The following is an 18,035-nucleotide window of genomic DNA, read 5'->3' as shown; positions in this document are numbered from 1 at the left end:
GCCTTACATTTTGGATTATTTTGACCACTTGGGGGCGCACATAGAGTACTGAAATAGCTAGTTGAAACTAAAATGAGGAAAAATAAACATTTACTTCCAACTTACATTACTATAAAGTTAATGTATCTCTTTCTGAAATGGCAAAACACTAAATTTTTCACCCTTGATTCCAGTAGACATGCACTATTCAGAATGTATCTAAAGCTCCAAATTTGTTACAGAATTTGATTTCTAATGAACTTTTCTGAATTTACACAAATATCAAACTATATAATATCTGTTCAGATGGCAAGAAAAGAAAATCACATTTTGTTTATAATTTTCTATTTGTAAACCTTGGAGGTGAGTTTTAATGCAGGTTTATTCTTGAATAGAAGTTCTTAAGAGAGCCTGCATCCTAGTTAAACAAATTATCCTTCCCTTCTTCTTTTGTACATTTCTTGCAATTAACGATAATAAAATGTCAAGCAGTAGGAGGTTGATGATGTGAGAAGTTGCAGATCACTACTAGAGCCTGCACTGTTTGGGTTTGGGAACCTATCATTGGAAACCGCCGCATTAAACCGGATAACGGCTGAGGAGACACGAAGATGAGTCACCCTGTCTTTTTCTAATTCACGCAAACACTAAAACTACGACGCACACGTACTTCCAGGAACGGCTCTGCAGCAAGTTCTAAAGAAATCTGAGCAGCCAAGAGATGTCAGAGATGTCCTGTTGATGTGTGGGAACAATCAGCATCGCTGAAGAGCCTGGAAAGCTTCAGCCTGATCCCACCCTGGAGCTTTGTGAGAATGTCCATGGGCATCCTGCACAGCGTGTGTGTGTGTGTGCGTGTGTGTGTGTGAGGGGGCGGACAGAGAAGCTGAGTTGTCACGTTGGTCAGAACATATCTGCATATTCATAATCAAGCAACATACAAATCAGGTAAGCAGAAATAAAACTTCACAAGCAAATTGTGTGAGAAGCAGTAATGGTGTCATGCTAAGCACAGCAGCAGAAAGACGCACAAACTTAAAGAGATAAAGTGAGAGTGCAAGAGGAAAGACACAATGGCAGAATATGAGAGAGAGGGAGAGAGAAAGAGTGGTAGGCAGGAGACTGTGTGGGTTGACTTTTTCTCTCTCCCGGGTGCTATGGAAACCTACAGAGCTGCAGCTCATCAGTGGAGAGGAGGAAATAAAGACAAAAAGGTAGGAAGATAGAGAAGAAATGAGGGAAAAATAATCAGAGTTTCATGTCGGCAAGCATCGATTTCCTTAATTTTGAGAGAGCAGTAATCGTCCGATACTTACATGTGAAGCAGATCTTATCTACTTCACTAAATGTCTACAAAAATAAAAATAAAAAATTAGCCACTTTCTTCTTCTGCTCTCCTGTGAGAGAGGTTTGACTGACAGACCAGCCCATCAGGTCATGTCTGCACGTTTGCAGCTAACAATAGTCACCCCACTTATGCTAACTAAGCAACTTTCTTGCTATCTGTAGTGACATTTCAAACAAAAAAGATTATCGGCCAGTCAGGCTTTTTAAAGATCAGTAATCAGCCAGAAAACTGCAATCGGTGCCCCCTTATTTCATAGCTGCTGATTAAATCTAACTAAAGTTTTTTTTCTCTAGTATTATTACTGTTCAACATACAGCATTTAGAATTTTGTGAAACTTTACATAAATGCAGATTTACATGTTTTAATGGCCACACAAAACCTACTTATAGGCTAAATAACGTGGAGGTAAGCAGTAAAGGAATTGCATAAATGATGGGTTATTGTTTTTTCTTATTAAATTCAATAAACAAATCAAGATTTAAAAAGAAAAACTTGAATGATTAGTCTGCTTCTTTGTATCAAACACATTTCTTTGCAGCTAATCATGTAGCTAAAATTCCCAATAAAGCTCTTAAAAGCCACGTATTTTATAATGTTTTCTGATGATCACAATAAGTCCAAAAACATGATAAAAAAACATTTTCTACAGCTTCATTTGCCTCATTCATGCTGGCGCTGAGATGTTCAGTTTTACATGTGCATGAATGATGGTGGGAAAAGGAAAGCACAGAAAAAAATCCCAGATGTATTTCTGCTGCGTCTGCACACCAACACGTTTCCAACTCCTGCAGGTGTCCTGCAGGTGCAACTTCTCAAATATTCCAGTTTAGCTTCAGGACGCCTGCTTCATGAAACAGTAATACCTCTCTGCATGATTCTGCAGAGAGGTATGTGGGGAAGTTAGGGATATTATAACAGAACACAGAAAGTTACCAAAATGAGACAATTTACAGACTCACTGGATTTATCTGATCAGTGAATTATAGGTCACCAGGACAACACCCTTTGCTGTAGAAAGTTAGATATTTTCAAGACAAATATTTACATTTTTAGTTCCACTTCTGCACTTTAGTCACTTTTCGGTGAGTTTCAGTTTTAATGTTGTAACATCAGATCCATCATAAGCCGTTCTTTGTCTCTAAATTGTTCTAAATTACTCAGATTTTACTGCGAACTTTCAAAGGATTTATAGAAACATTCACGATTGGAAAGATTGTTTTCTAAAAATGGGGACGATTGAATAATAATTTGCATGCAAAAACAAAAACATGAGTTTGATCAGTAAAATAAAAATAAAAAACAAACTAATTTTACAGTTATGAAAAGGTCAGAAACATAAATTAAAAACTTTCGCCCTCTCGTCGTTGGACGTTTAGTGTGACATACATGCAAACAAACTACAATGTGGAAAAAGACACGAAACAACCGGAGGTGAAGAAGAAGACGACAGGAAGTAGCTGGAGGATCGTGACGTGGCATGTTGTTTAATCACGTGGGATTTTATTGCATTTCCTATTCAACGGAAACAATGCAATTGCAAAATTGTGCATTATATTTGATGATATTGATGAAAAACTACTTATAACAAGATATTTTTTCATGTTAAAAGTGAAATAATCTGCCAATGGTTAACATAATCAATATTAAGGAATTATTGACTTAAAACAAGTTGTTATATTTTGCTGAAAGGTCATCCATTAGTTGGTTTTGTTTTATTTCAAGTGTACAAAGACATTTGCACTAGAAAGTAGGTCAAAAATCCTTGGTAAGACGGTGTGTTTTTGCAGTGTACACATTAACCTGTGGCGCTTTGATTCATTTGGACAAAGACCTGAAGAAGATGCTGGCCATCAGGGGAGTCAGACACATTGATTATGACTTGTTACGTCTTGATTACACATTAACATGCTCATGTGCTGCTTAATAATGAGGTCAAATGAACGCTTGTAATTTGATTGAGTCACTCTCTCAAAGTCTCCTAAGCTGTGTTATCGTTTTAAAGCCGTTTTATTTGACAGAGGAATTAGACATTGTTCGTCGTAGGAGCCTGACATGCTTTGTCTCCCTCATCTGCCCCTCTTAGTCTGCCTCCTTCCTTTGCCCCTCTGCTCATTTCTCACAGTTTCATAATCTTGCTGAGAATGATGCAACTATCCAGTAACAGTATGGACAGGCAGACACGCACAGTCTTTCTAAATTCAGGCCACTTGGACAGTATTTCCTAGGTTCAGTTTTGTTCTCAAAATAAAAACGAGGATTTCTTTTCCCTTTATACGTTTCTGTTTACAGGAAAAGTCTGGAATGTTTGCAGCGCTTCTCTATGTAAGAAAAAACTAATGAAATGCAAAAGGAAGAATCAGGAAGTGTTTTAGGAAGGAAAAGGTGGGTACAACTTAAGGGGAATACTGAATTTCAAAATATGTACTCAAGCGAGCAGCATTAAAAATAAATACAAAGTTCTATTACTCAGGCTACGTTCACACTGCGGCTGAAGTGACTCAATTCAGATTTTTTGTCAAATCTGATATTTATTTATTTTTTGCCATGGTCGTTCACACTTCCATGTATATGCGACTTGTTTGTGTTTACGCCATAGTCTTTGCGGAAGTAAACATGGATGCTCCACTGATGGTGGCGCATAGCTTACGATTTTGAAGTTGTTGTCCGACCGGAGCCGGCGCATGAACAACTCAACCCTTCACAGTCCGCCATGGTTGTTGTTTTTCTTGCGTGCATCAGGACACAGAATAATGACTTTGTTGAATATCAGTGACATTCAGGTGGATGAATGCGATCTGGCCGTTCAGATTCAGGTCACATTTGAAAAGATCGGCTACGTGTCGGATATCCAAGTGGTTATTGGAAAAGAAATCCGACCTGTGTTGTTCAGACTGTTGTAAGATCAGGTACAGGTCACGTAAAGGTCGCAAAAAGAAGAAGAAAAAAGAATAGGAATTGAGTCACTTCGGGCCTGAAATTAATGTGTCTCATTTAATTGCAAATCTTTGGTAATTATTGAGTCGGTAAGTAATGTATTTCATTAAAATGAAATAAATCGTAGGATTAAAAAAGTGTTCACTTCTTCCGACTCCTTTTCAAACAGAAAAGAAGTCAAACAAATGTTTTTGTTCTTGGTTATGCATGCACACGTTTTCTCTGCCTACTGATTGCTTATTTTTTGTTTTTAAAATCCTGTGTGAAATAAATGAATTAAATCAATACATAATAATTGGTAACTTCTGAATATCAGAATTACAGCAGTTGGCAAAAAACAAACAAGCAAAAAAAAAAAACCCAAAAAACCCACAACAGCTGGTGATCATTTTCCAGAGAATATGGTCTGAAATAATGATAAATATTGAAAGACTGCTCATCCTCCTTGATTCCAACACAGGCTATTAATAATATGGGAAACTAGTTTTAATCTTTTGAGAAACTTCATTTCTCTTCTGGAGAGCTTCAGATAATAACCTTTGGGAAGGTTTTGACTAGATGAGGTCAGGGACCGGTTCATTCGAGTGGTGGGGTTTATATACCGAGTCTCTATTGATAGTAGACTTTCTCCGTGTTTGTAAAATCGAGTTAATAAACTCTCCTGAAACTTCTCGTTATGAGGCCATGATAAGAAAACTCCAGTTTTATCCGTTACAGTTAAATATTAGCAATTTGACGTGTTCATAAAAAAATATTTTAGCGCAAGAAGTCCAACAAAATCCACAGCGGCAGTATTTAATTTTTTTTTTTTTTACTTTTAACTTTCACTATGGCTTGACAGTATGGCATTAGACAGATAATCTGTGAAAACATCTAGCTCCTCTGCCTGAAACAGCCAATCAGAGCAAGGAGGCGGGTCTTAGCGCTTTCAATCAGCATCGCCTGTCATGAATGCTAAGGCTAGTTAGCATGGCTGCTAAATGGACACAGATAAAAACAGGTTTCAGGTAACAGATCACTGTGTTTTTACCATTAGCATTCTTGCTAATGGAGAAATAACAGTGCTAACATTCCTCTGGGCTCTGATTGGTTGTTAGTAGCTCAGGGAAAAGTTAGAGGAGCCTGATCTTTTCACAGATTATCTGTATCATATTATATTACTAATACAGAATTTTAACAAATATGTAAAAAGCATATTTAGAAACAGAAAGCTACATACTGCTGCTTTAAAGCCGTTGCTAAAATCCTATCTGTAACACTCTTACATAGGAGGACAGAAATAAAAACCATAATTCAGATTTCAACAACCTCCATTTGCTTCAGTTTACAAGCTAGCATTAGCACTACGGCATAGTTGGTGGCTGCAGGAAGTTAGAAAAGCTGCCATATTGTTATTACTGTAAAAAGGTTAAAACACAAATATCTGGGACTGTTTATTAAACATTTATAAATTTTTTATCTTGGGTCAATGACGCTGGCAGTTTGTTATTAGAGATGTAATTCATCATGATTTTTTTTAGATCTATGAGGTCTTATGAAGCCATTAACACATTTAACAAGGTAAATACTCGTCAAACTGCCTCAGATTATCAGCCTTAAATGTTTTATTAGTTATTACCACATGTAGCGAGGACAAAAAAAGTCTGGAGATTTTATTACTGCAGTTGTCGTGTAAAGTTTCACTGGCAGTTTCACTTTAAAATGTCAGTACTAATTGGCAGAAATCTCATTATGTTAAGCATTAAAAGACTTCCTTCCTGGTAATTAGCAATCAGTGATGTTACTTTTATGCTGGCAATTATGACTACAGTTCCTCTGGCGAGACGTGTAATGTGGCCAGCGAACGGGCAAGTTACTAAAACACAAGAGCGATATCACTCTCTCAGGAAACATTATCTGCTGGTAATAATCTGGTAAAACGTCCGAGCTGCCACCACCCCCATACTTTAAAATTATTCTCCCATGCAGCAGGGTGTGCTGAGATGAGACACATTCATCTCAGGCTCAGTCGTCTAATCAAAAATAAGAAGTCAGAAAATACATGTACACTGATGTTATTTATTATTCTGTAAAGTCTTGATTTTGTTGGAGACCAAACAGCTCTACTTATTGATTAGGTAATGATGTGCAGCAATCAAATTTTAATGACCACATATACTATTAATTTGAGTACATTTTTCTGATTTACGCTGCAGTGATGTCAACAGGTTCAAGCACTTTGAAATGAAATTCAAACCAACTAAGAAACAATCAAAATAAAATTGGTACCAATCAGTTTCTGTAGGTACAAACAGAAAGAAGTAAAAAAGTGCTGGGATTATTAAGAAATGTATTTATACAGCTTTGACCTAACAAGGACAAAGTCCTTGTGGCAGCTGAAGATGAAAATATAGATCAAACAGATATTTATAGACTTGTGGTTGTTGCTTCAAGGCTGATGCAGTAATAATGACTTTGGTGATTTGCAGCTGAACTAGCCTGCTTCTTCAAAGTGTCCATTTTATTATTATTTTTATTATTTTTTTTTTATGCTTTGCCACTGCAGCGCATTAAATCATCAACTAAAATGCAGAAACAAATGATTAAATATGTATATTTTTTAAAAACAATGTTGGGGTAGGAATGTAACCAGAATCTTGCCTTTGATATTCCCTTTCATTTAAGAGTTGTTAAGGGAAAAATAAACTGCATGTCCAATAATCACTTGATCAACAGACAGATCTGGTCCTGAGTATCGCCTTGAGGTCCAAAATTAAAAATAAAAAACCCTCTATAAACAACTTTACATGTGTGACCTGTTGTTGGTCCACATGTAAAAGGTGTTTTCACTACAACCTCTAGGGGGCGATAATGCACTGCAGTGCTGCTTAGAAGAGGAGAGGAAGAAAATAACCAATAAGTAACAATGTCAGTGCTGTCTTAAAATAGCCTTTGTTGTTGTTTTTAAGTTTTTTTGTCATGATCTTACCCACCGTTTTTTGTCATCCGCTGTGTGTTTGGCGCCACCCTCTGACTGGGAGTATTATTGGAAGTAGGCCTTTGCCCAGAGGTGTCCAAACTTTTTTGTAGAATCAAAAGTGGACCAAAAATAACCCAGCCTAAAAACAAGTAAATAAAGCTGTCTGATTTTTATTGTAGGGTTTTTGTAGAAAGAAAAAAAGGAGTAAATTTCTGCCAAAATGAAAAAAATTCTTTTATTAATCTCAGAAATCTTCTGGAGCTTGAAGATTTTCTAGAAAGTTTTCTAAAGAAAATTCTCAACATTTGAAATTCAGAAATTTCCAAGTTTTTTGTACAAAATCTCTGATATCTAAAAAATGCTATGGTTTTTCATAGAACATTTCTGAGATTACGCTCAAAATATCTGAGATTTTTTGCAGATTTTTGCTACTTTTTTTCCGCTACAATGGCTCTAATATGCCGTAAGTAGTAGGGGTTGAACCAATTAGTCGACTAGTCGACTAGTCGACTCTAGGACGTCTCGCGAGTTTTTACATTTCATGTCGACTAGTCGCAGTCACGTGATTGCCAGTGGTGAAGCCTGTGCTGATCTGACAGCACAGTATACGTCACAAGACACAAGAAAAATAAGTTAATACATTAGTTTAAATGATATGTAGATGGATGCATATTTGTGGTTTTACAGTGTTTTTATAAGGAGATGGAGTTGCAGCTGCAGTCAACTACAAAACACGAGCCGTCTAAAACTCGCCCCTTTCCCGCTAAGGATGTCACTTAGCGGCTCGCGAGTGTCTTTGTCACGACGATCTAACTAATACATTATGATGTTATGTTGCTGATTAAATAAAGATCTGTGGTAATGCCATCTAAAAGATGTGCGTTTCCTTTTGAATGTTGGTTTCCCAGCAACTTATTATTTATCATAAACTATCCCGATGTTTTGTTGTTTCACTTGTTGCTGTTCTGGGTAAATGCCGTACTTTTCTGTGAAAACGGGTAATAAAGCCTGTACGTTTCTCCAAAGTTTGCGTCTTGCGTTGCTATGACGTTACAACGACTAGTCAACTCGACATCGACTCGACTTTTATCATGTTGACGTTGACTAGAAAATATCTTAAATCGTTCAATCTGCTGAGTCAGCAGAGCTTCCTGCCGCGCATCGGGCGGAGGAGAAGCAGGTGGTTTCGTTGAATTCAGCTGTAACCAAACGGGATCCGTTCATAACAAGTTTGGCTTGTGATGTTCCAAAAGCACCATGTAGTCAGTGTGATAATTTGACTCCTATAGTAACTATCCAGAGATCATCAGCATCAGCCGGTGTTTAGAAAAAAAAAGTCAGACCCGACTTTGTGCAACAAACCTTTCCCCGCTGCTCACGAAGAATGATCTGTTTACTGCTCTTTTAATTCTCCATAATAGACTTAGTAAAAGCAGGAGAAGGGGAGTGTGTGTGTGTGGGGGGGTGCCAATATTTGCCGTGAAAATAGCTAATAAAGCCTCCAAGTAGTTGTGAAGGGATTTTGCGCTTACGTCACTATGACGTCACCGCGACTAGTCGACATCGACTTGACTATTATCATGATGTAGTCGACCTTAAAAAATATGTAGTCGTTCAACCCCTAGTAAGTAGCAGATTTTGCATGTTTGCTGAATTAAAAGAAAAACATCTTGTGTTCAGTTTCTTTTGGGTTTGATTGATACATTTCTTTCAATAATAAGGACAGGATTTGGGTCACTTTCTTTCAAAAAGCTTGCTATATTCAGCCAAAGTTTAAGAAAAAATAAAGGCTGAGTTGGCTTTTCAGTAAAAGTCTCCTGATTTTACCTTTTGTTAAAGTCAAGAGCCACAAAAGGCCCCCGAGCCGCACTTTGGACACCCCTGCCTTAGCCTGTCTCTTGAAATCAAAACAGCAGGATAAGATGGAAGATCAATGCGTTGAGTCAAATCTAAAGACTTAAAGACTAAATATATTTGAATTTAAAATAATATCTAAAATATTTGATATTAACATAAAAACTGATAACAGACTAACATATTAGCCTATTATTTTAAAAGTTTTATAGATTTGCTGTTTTACAAAACCAGCAGAGCTAAAATGGGAAAGTTTTAGATCTTCACTGTTAGGATGATAATTAATCTATGAGTCGATCCATCTTCTATCACTTTTACTTGCAGGGTCACAGAGAACTGATGCCTCATTTGGTATATAAAAAAAATGAATAAAAATTAATTAAATTTGATTGATGCAACATAAAAAACTCAACAATGCCAAACTTTCCTCATCTTCAATGTGACAAACTTTATATCTGTTCAGTCCATTTGTTTTTGGTCCAACATGGCAAAAATCAAATGGATGAAATGTAATTTCAGCATCAGCTCACAGAGTTCTACTAATATTAGCTGCAGGATTGATGAAGCACAATCCTGCAGCTAATATTTAAGGGTTTAAGGACGCTGGCCATCGATGAAGGGAATTTGACACCCCTAAGGTAGAGATGCTGTCTGCAGAGATAACGGTCAGTCAAAAGGATCACATTGTGTAACTGTATCAGTCAGGAGAAAAGGACAAAATATATAAAGAATTATCCTCCATGAATGCAAAGACGCAGTAGGGTACGTTTTAGAAAAACAGCAATAAAGAACCTGCAAAAATTTCAGCCAATTGGGATTTCTTGATTAAAGAGAACCGCTGCAAGCAGAAACTTTCTCTTTAAAAGAGAACTTCAAGATGTGGCTAAAATCTTCCAAAACCTTGTAAAATAATGTGTTGAAACCCAACTTAAGACAAAAACAACAACAAATATCAACAAAATAACATTATTCTTAAAGAGGCACTCTGGTTTTTCTAAAGGTGGAAGACATTTTGAAATGTTCTGACTCAAAGCCTTTATGTTTTTAATGCATTAAGACAAAGAAATGCTTTATTTTGTCAGATTAAAGTGAGTTCAAGCATATGTCTGAATAAAAAGAATGACTTCATAAGAGGAGAATTAAAGCTGCAGTATGTAACTTTTACAAAAAACAATATGTATTTTATACATATTAGTTAAAACGGTCACTATGTTCTGACAAATAATCTCTTCTTCCTCCCTGAACTACTCCAAGAAATCCACCTATCCTGACAAAAACAACCAATCTGAGCCAGGAGGAGGGTTTTAGTGCAGTTAAACATGCTCGTGTACTTGCTGCTAAATGTGCTAATGTTGTAGAAATAACTTCATTTGTGCTAACTAGCCTTAGCTTGGAGAAGCTACATTACTAAAACAAGATAATTGCTGTTGACAGACTCCTACCAAAGTCAAAGTTTAGGATGTGCAGCAGGTTATTGTGCCTCTTTTGTTTTCAGGTTAACAGTTTAAATGTCTCATTACAAGTGGAAGAAGCTCTAAAGTGTTAAAACCCAGGCATAGTTAGAGGGTTGTGTAAACTTTTAGAGCGACTGTATATATCAGGTTTCTGGGTGATGCCGTTATAAACTGACCACAAGATAGAAAGATATTTGCACCTCCTGTCCCCACGTTGGCACTTACACTCAGTCAATGACACACTGTCATCGTGTGATTTAACAGGCTTACTAAAACACGACTGAGTCCGGCCAATCCCTCAGCTCTGCTGTGGAAGTACTCTGCGGTTTACCGGGGCTCAGGCCGTAATCGGCAGATTACCTGGGTTACTGTTTCTCTGGGCTGAGGGGCAACCCAGCGAATCCGTGGGCCGAGGTGAAAATCACGCAGGCTCAAATCACGTAGGCTCAAATCACGTAGGCTCAAATCACGCAGGCTCAAATCACGCAGGTTCAAATCACGCAGGTTCAAATCACGCAGGCTCAAATCACGCAGGCTCAAATCCAACTCATGTCCTTCCATCTTCCACTCATCTCCTCTTACTTTCCTGTTCTAAGGAATCAAAAACGACTCCCTAAAAGTTCATATGTGTAGTAGACAGAGAGATTCAGAAGATGAGACGTTTCCTCCTACGCAGGCAAGCAAACAGGCAGCAGCTCCAACACCTCCAACATGCAGCTCCTGAAACACTATGGAATACCTAATTAGCTCACACAGATAGCAAACAGGAAGCCTGCAGACTCCAACGGAGCTGGTAACCGATGGATTGATTGCACAGATTATGCAGACAGGCTCTGAATGTACAGTAAGATCCCAGATAAACGGAAATAAAACTGCAAACCAAACCAAATGGCTACGTAGCTGAAGTAAACCGGAAACCCTGCTGAGCTGCCATGTTGCTGAAACAAGATGGAGAAGAGTTTTATGAACAGTGTGAGTCAGATATGAAGATGGCTAAAATAGAAATGTTTCCACGCTGTAGGAGGTGTTTCTATCTGCACAGGAACATCTTCATTTTTCAAAAATAAGAACGTTTATACCGACCGAATGTTTAAACATGGATTTATTAGCTAAATTAATCCTATTCTAAATAAATTTTTGAAGGTTTTGATGGAGAAATGCTTGAGGACTTTTCATAAACGCTGGTAAAATTCAGAATCAAAATTTGATGCTGTAACGTGAATGTATTTATTGAAAATTGTGGGGAAAATCAATTTTCAGTGTTTTTAACAAAATCACTAACAGTTATTATCAATATTTTTCTTTCTTAATGTTAATCAACGTCTGAAAACTTTTATCTTATTTTTATTCCATGAAAAGGCCCAAAATGGAAAAGAAGAGAGAACGTGTCATTCAGACGTGATCTTCATTCATGAGAAATTACTTTAAAAACACGGCCGCTAGCTTAAACTTGATCAGAGCGACAGTTGAAAGGTTTAGCATGGCTGAAATTGTGCTCAACAATGCTGGATATTTTCACAACATACACAGTGAAGAGGATGGCAACAACGGCAATGAAATCTCCAAAGTTCTTAGTAGAGATCAACAGCAAAAAAAAGCCGTAACAACTGCAGAAGTAGAAGAAGAAATATAAATGAATGCAGTTATATTAAAGGTCCAAGAGCTACAACCAACATGTTTGTTCATTTCTTTAACACAAAATCATCCATAAGGCTGCACAGTGGCACAGTTGGTAGAGCTGTTGCCTTGCAGCAAGAAGGTCCTGGGTTCGATTCCCGGCCCGGGGTCTTTCTGCATGGAGTTTGCATGTTCTCCCTGTGCATGGTGGGTTCTCTCCGGGTTCTCCGGCTTCCTCCCACAGTCCAAAAACATGACTGTCAGGTTAATTGGTCTCTCTAAATTCTCCCTAGGTGTGAGTGTGTGTGTGCATGGTTGTGTGTCCTGTATGTCTCTGTGTTGCCCTGCGACAGACTGGCGACCTGTCCAGGGTGAACCCGCCTCTCACCCGAAACGTAGCTGGAGAGGAACCAGCAACCCTCCCGACCCCATTTCCATCCATCCATCCATTTTCTGGATCATCCAAAGATAATGAGATTTTGAGGTTTTTTTTAGTTCTTTTCAGAATTAGCTTTTTAAGACGTCCTGTCACTTTAAATCCAAATAAGCTGCTGCTGGGAAATGGCTGCAAAACAGATGTGCAGTTATACAACCGAACATCTTTGAAAAGCAGAAGTTGATTCCGCCGTCCAACCAATAACTGGTTCCTGCATTGTAAGACGTTCCTGCATTGAAAGACGACAACAAAACACTTGTCTTTTCCAGCAGCCATTGTACAGCGGTGAAACCAACTATCTTGGCTTGGGTTGCCTGGTGAGAGGCATTGCCTGCTAATTTTTCAATTTATATTCAGAAGGTTTTTTTAAATCACTCATTTTCCAGACACCAAAAATAGTTAACATTTTTTCAAAAACCAACCAGCTGGGTTGTTTTATTTTTTAAGCACTTGGGTTCATTTTGGAATTAGTAGAAACCCAAATGGAAGTACAGAAACGTGCAAAATGCAAATTTGGCACAATAAGTCTTCTGTGATGTCATAGTAACATTAACTGGAGTGGTTGTAGAAATCTTTCCTGCCAACAACCATCGCCATCTTCAATAAATCTTTGAATAATTAATGAGCTGCAACATCATTTAATTTCCCTTTGGGAATAATAAAGCATTTTTGAATCTGAATTTGCTTTGAGTTTGAGGTTGTAGCTTTTCGGCTGCAACTTGTCCAGATGTGTTTGGTGACGCCCAACTGTTTGGTACGGTAGAGGATCTGTAATGGTGTGGGCTTGTTTCTCAGCCAAACATCCTTGGAGCTTTAGTAGAGCTAAAGAAATCATGCATACTTTTACATTCCCTCTTCTATTTATATCCATATGTGTGGTGGAAAACTAACGTTTCTCATGAATTTCTAAACGGACAAAAGCCAGAGTGAAAGAAGTTGAAGAACCTTACATTCAGTAATAAAAAAAAAAACCTTCAGGGTGCTAAAAGTTTTCACACCTGGTCTAAAAGCATGTGAGCTGTCCTCAGGTGGTCAGAAAGCAGACTTTTGGCGTGAGAGCAGCCAAGCAGAAAGTGAACTCCCTGATGGTGCCGAGGCCCGAGGGCAAAGAGGGGCCGGCTGTCGCCTGACCCGAAGTAACTAATGGAGCTTTCAGCGACTCCTGGTGCCGCTTCGCTGACACAAACTCCAATGGGATTCAAAAACATACCGCCAGAAAGACACAGCCGGGAACTAACTAGTTACATTTACTCAGTTACATTAAGTTGAGTAACTACTTTTGAAAAAAAAAAAAAAAAAAAAAAGCACTTTCAGGAGTATTTTTATTTTATTATGAAGTATTGCTACCATTGCTTGCGTAAAGTTTTTTTATTGAAAGAAACTGATTTGGAAAATCTCATTTTGGCACATTTACTTATTTTTTGCTACTTACATGAATTATTGTCATTTTCATCCTTAAAATACCAAAATTTTCAATTAACTTAATATTTTGGTCCATCTGACGAGGTAACTTTTAAATATTAAATGACTGATAATTTGATCAGTTACTCAGTACCAAATTTGGGTAGTAACCAGTTACATTTAAAGGAGTAATCTTTTTGAAAAAATGCACTTTTAAGAGTATTTTTACTTTTACTTGAGTAAAATTTCTGGATTTTCTACCCACTGAATGAAAAACAAACATGTTTTAACCAAAAATTTAACAGATTCAGACACACACTTGCAGTTTTGTTTAAAGTTTCATAAGTTTTTTAATTGGAAAAAACTGATTTGGAAATTTTTTTTGGTCTGATTTTGTTTTGTTTTTTTTGTTGTTTATATGAATTATTGTCATTTTGGTTCTTAAAATACCAAAAGTTCCACTTTATATTGCGTATTCCACTTTAACTTTATATTTTGGTCTGTCTGTTTATGTAATTTTTAAATATTAAGTTATTGATAGTTTGATCAGTACTTGACTTTTTGCCAAATACTTTTTTACTCTTATACTTTTGTAAATTTTCTGGGTTCTCTGCCCTCCACAGTAGAAAAATATCCAGATTCCTTCAGACTCAAAAAGTAAAGTTTTTTGCTTCATTTATAGCAGGTAGAGAAAAACCTTTTCTGGACTAAAGGGAGAGCTTAAAGCTGCACAGAACTGACAGAAGAGTATAAATGAAGTGTTATGTAATTAATACTCCTCCTCTTATGCAGATACAGTAGACAAGCCCTAGAAATCCTGGCCTAAACTGTAACTGTATCTGTGTACCGACTGATGGAGCTGCTTTAAATCCTTCTGGCTCCTATATGCTCATATAGGGGAGCTCCACTTGACTCAGCTAAAGCACAGGCATGACTGAGACTGTAACACAAGCTTCATGTAGGATACGGGTTAGCACCAAACCCGTTCTCCAGCCACGCAGTATGCAGAAAATCTCTCTGTCTCACCCACACACACACGCACACACACTCATAGATAGATAGATAACACACCAGCCAAAAGGCCACCTGGTAATCCACAGTGACGACGAGGACAGGTAACAGAAAAGAAAGTGTTGTGATTCTTCTCTTACCAACAAATCCCTCTTCTTTGGGAATCCTTCCCTTCAGCCGGCTTCTTCCTGCGCTGCAGCTTTCATCTTTCCAGCAAAGAGAGCAGGAGGAAAAGACTGAAGGACTTTAAATAATTAGCATTCCACTTGCTCTTGTGTTTTCTCTCCGGCTCTCCTCTCTTCCAGATTTCTCCACTGTCTCTCGGGGGAAGCAGGAGCATCAGTGATACACCGCCGCGCGCTCCGCTGCAGGAGGCTGAACGTCAATCACACAGGTAGCCTAGGGAACCGATGAGCCCGCCTCGCAGCCGGCCCTGATTGGCTGGCCGTCCGACAACCAGAAGTCACAAGTCATCGTGGATCTACAGATGGGAACCGAGAGATGTGCTGGGATCATGCAGAGAGCTAAACAAACAGTAGTGTATTGCAGTACTTGTGAACTCTCTTCTCTCGCTCTCGCGCTGACTTCAGAGCCCACTGCTTTATTTTACAGTTGCTTAGCAACAGACTGTCAGCAGTGGATGTTGCAGAGAAGTGGGAGAGAGGAGAGATGAGTTCAAGTCCTCAACTTGCTCTTTCTCTCCGGCTGTCAGAAGTGTGGATAGATGTTGAATATTTCAGCTCTGAGGAGCGGCGTCTCGGTGTTGATCAGGAATATTATAGCATCAGGCTGCAATAGGAGGAGAAATTGTTTCAGGTCAAACATTTCTCCACAGATGTAAGTGCGCTCATCTTTAGTAGTGCATATATATATATATATATATACTTTTTTTTTAATTTACCTTTTACACGGTATGAATCAAGACTAAAAGTCGCTTTTGAACCATAATAAATGACATATTGACCAACATATTTGATGTGTATGATTTTTCTGATGGCAATCATTAAAATGTAATATGTGTTAATGGTGTTTTCTTTTAATTTAGTAATTTTGTGGTTTTATAATGTAAAGCACCTTCAACTGCCTTGCTGCTGAAATGTGCTACACAAATAAACTTGATTGACTGACATAAAAATTTTTGCTTTTTTACATATTTGCTGAAACTGTCATTAAATGGTGACAGTATAGTATGGGGCAGATAAAATAATCGAGCTCATCTGCCTTCTCCCAAATAGAAACCACCAATCAGAGCCAGGAGGCGGGACTTATCGCTTTTTCAGGTCAGCAGAAGCTGTCATAAATGGTAATGCTAGCTAGCATGACCCCTGATGACGGCGGATAAATAATTTTCCTGTTGTTTCTCTGCCATTAGCATATTTAGCAGCACCTTCACATAGTTGATTGACAGCGCTAACCTCCTCCTCCTCGCTCTGATTGCTTGTTTTTGACTGAGAGTGGGGCATTTCTTCAGACGGCCATAGCAGCTCAGGGAGAAGCTTGATTTTTTCCTCAGATTATCTCATATTGTCACAACATGGTGACAATTTTAACAAATATGTCAAATTTATTTTTAAAATAAAAGTTAGAAACCGCAGCTTTAAACGTGTTGTGTTTGAAATATTGTAAGATACACATCTGATTTAAGACCCAGCAATGGCATCATCATGCCACTGCAGGGTTACATCATATAAAATAGATGATTATGAATGTTACATAAAACAAGACAATTCACTTAGCCTTCACTGTGTATGTCTTTTCTTATTTCATCATTTCATCTGCAGCTTAAAATTTTCAAAAGGAATTTTAGAACACAATAGTAATGTTTTGTCAAAAAACAAATAAAGAAAACCTTATACTAGATATTATTTAGGCAAGTATTTCTTTTTTCTAAGTTCTAATATTCTGCGTGATAAATTCACAGTTGAAACCAGACATTTAAATCCACGTTATTCACTTATTGCTTGAATTATGGGCGCGACTTCCGCCGCAAACCGGAACCGCCATTTGTTTACATGTTAGCAACTCGCTAACTGGCTTTCGGGAGAGGTTTTAGGCTATTAAATATGCGGAAACACCAGCTGTCACAGCATTAATGTGTAAATATTGTTTTACCGTAACCTGTAGATACTGATAAGTAGGATGATGACTTGAAGAAGTGGCCGCAAATAACCCGCACTAGCATATTTAGCTACTTCATTGACGCAGTTGCTCCGAATGTAGATGTGTGTTTTCCTCCTTTGGCTTTTTGTCCTCACAATGAAACGAGCACTCATAAAGCATTTTGGCCGGGTGGCCTTTTCAAGTTTAGTTTAGTCATGTTCTAAAGTATATCGTAAGTTATATTTAATGTTATTAAAAAGATTAATTAAAAACAGGTGAAATACTTTGTATAGATTAACTACTTATGACATTTCCCCCCAATATCTAACAAAGACCAAACCTTTACTGTTTTAAGGCCGACCAAAAATATGTATTTCTTAACATTCTACAAATTCATAAGTTTACATAATGTACTTACTATTTGATAAGATTGACTTCTAAACTCTAAGACTTCCTGACTTCACAAGTCTTTCTGATATCGTGTCTAGATTTTTTCCCTCCATGATGTCACACATCAGGTGTTCCCCAAAAATACCAGTGTTCCTTTAAGACCGGGGAGTCCAAAGTGCGGCCCAGGGACCATTTCTGGCCCTTGGACTGATTTCTTTTGGCCCCCAACTACAGTACATTTAAAAAATGATACAAATTTGGCCCGTACATGCAGATGGAGACTTTTAACTTGTAATCAGGGGAAAAATTGTTGCCAACCTTATTTTCTTACATAAGAAAATGTAAAGAACAACACAAAGTATTCTGTGTTTTTATAACAAAGCCTTAACAAAAGTAAAAACCAGGAGACTTTTACTGAAAAGCTGACTTTGTTGCACTCAAAATTCAAATCAGAATTTTTTTTGAAATTCTTCTAAACTATTCCATTATTCTGGCATAAATCCTTTTTGCCAAAAGTCAGAAAGAAAGCATTAATTGAGAAGTCAAAAGGA

General features: G+C 37.7%; 1 protein-coding gene across 1 annotated transcript in view; it reads right to left on the bottom strand.

The window, feature by feature from the left end:
* The window catches only part of lrrc7 (leucine rich repeat containing 7), a 178,276-nt gene extending 162,519 nt beyond the window's left edge, over positions 1-15,757 (bottom strand). Inside the window, exon 1 of the mRNA XM_044130270.1 lies at positions 15,135-15,757. The gene's annotated coding sequence lies outside the window, so the exon portion shown is untranslated. The remainder of the gene's footprint in view (positions 1-15,134) is intronic.
* Between the last annotated feature and the right edge of the window lie 2,278 nt (positions 15,758-18,035).

Source organism: Gambusia affinis, linkage group LG10 (assembly GCF_019740435.1).
Source record: "Gambusia affinis linkage group LG10, SWU_Gaff_1.0, whole genome shotgun sequence".
NCBI classification, from domain to species: Eukaryota; Metazoa; Chordata; class Actinopteri; order Cyprinodontiformes; family Poeciliidae; genus Gambusia; species Gambusia affinis.
Note: the sequence above shows the minus strand (reverse complement) of the source record. Positions and strands in the feature narration are given on the sequence as shown.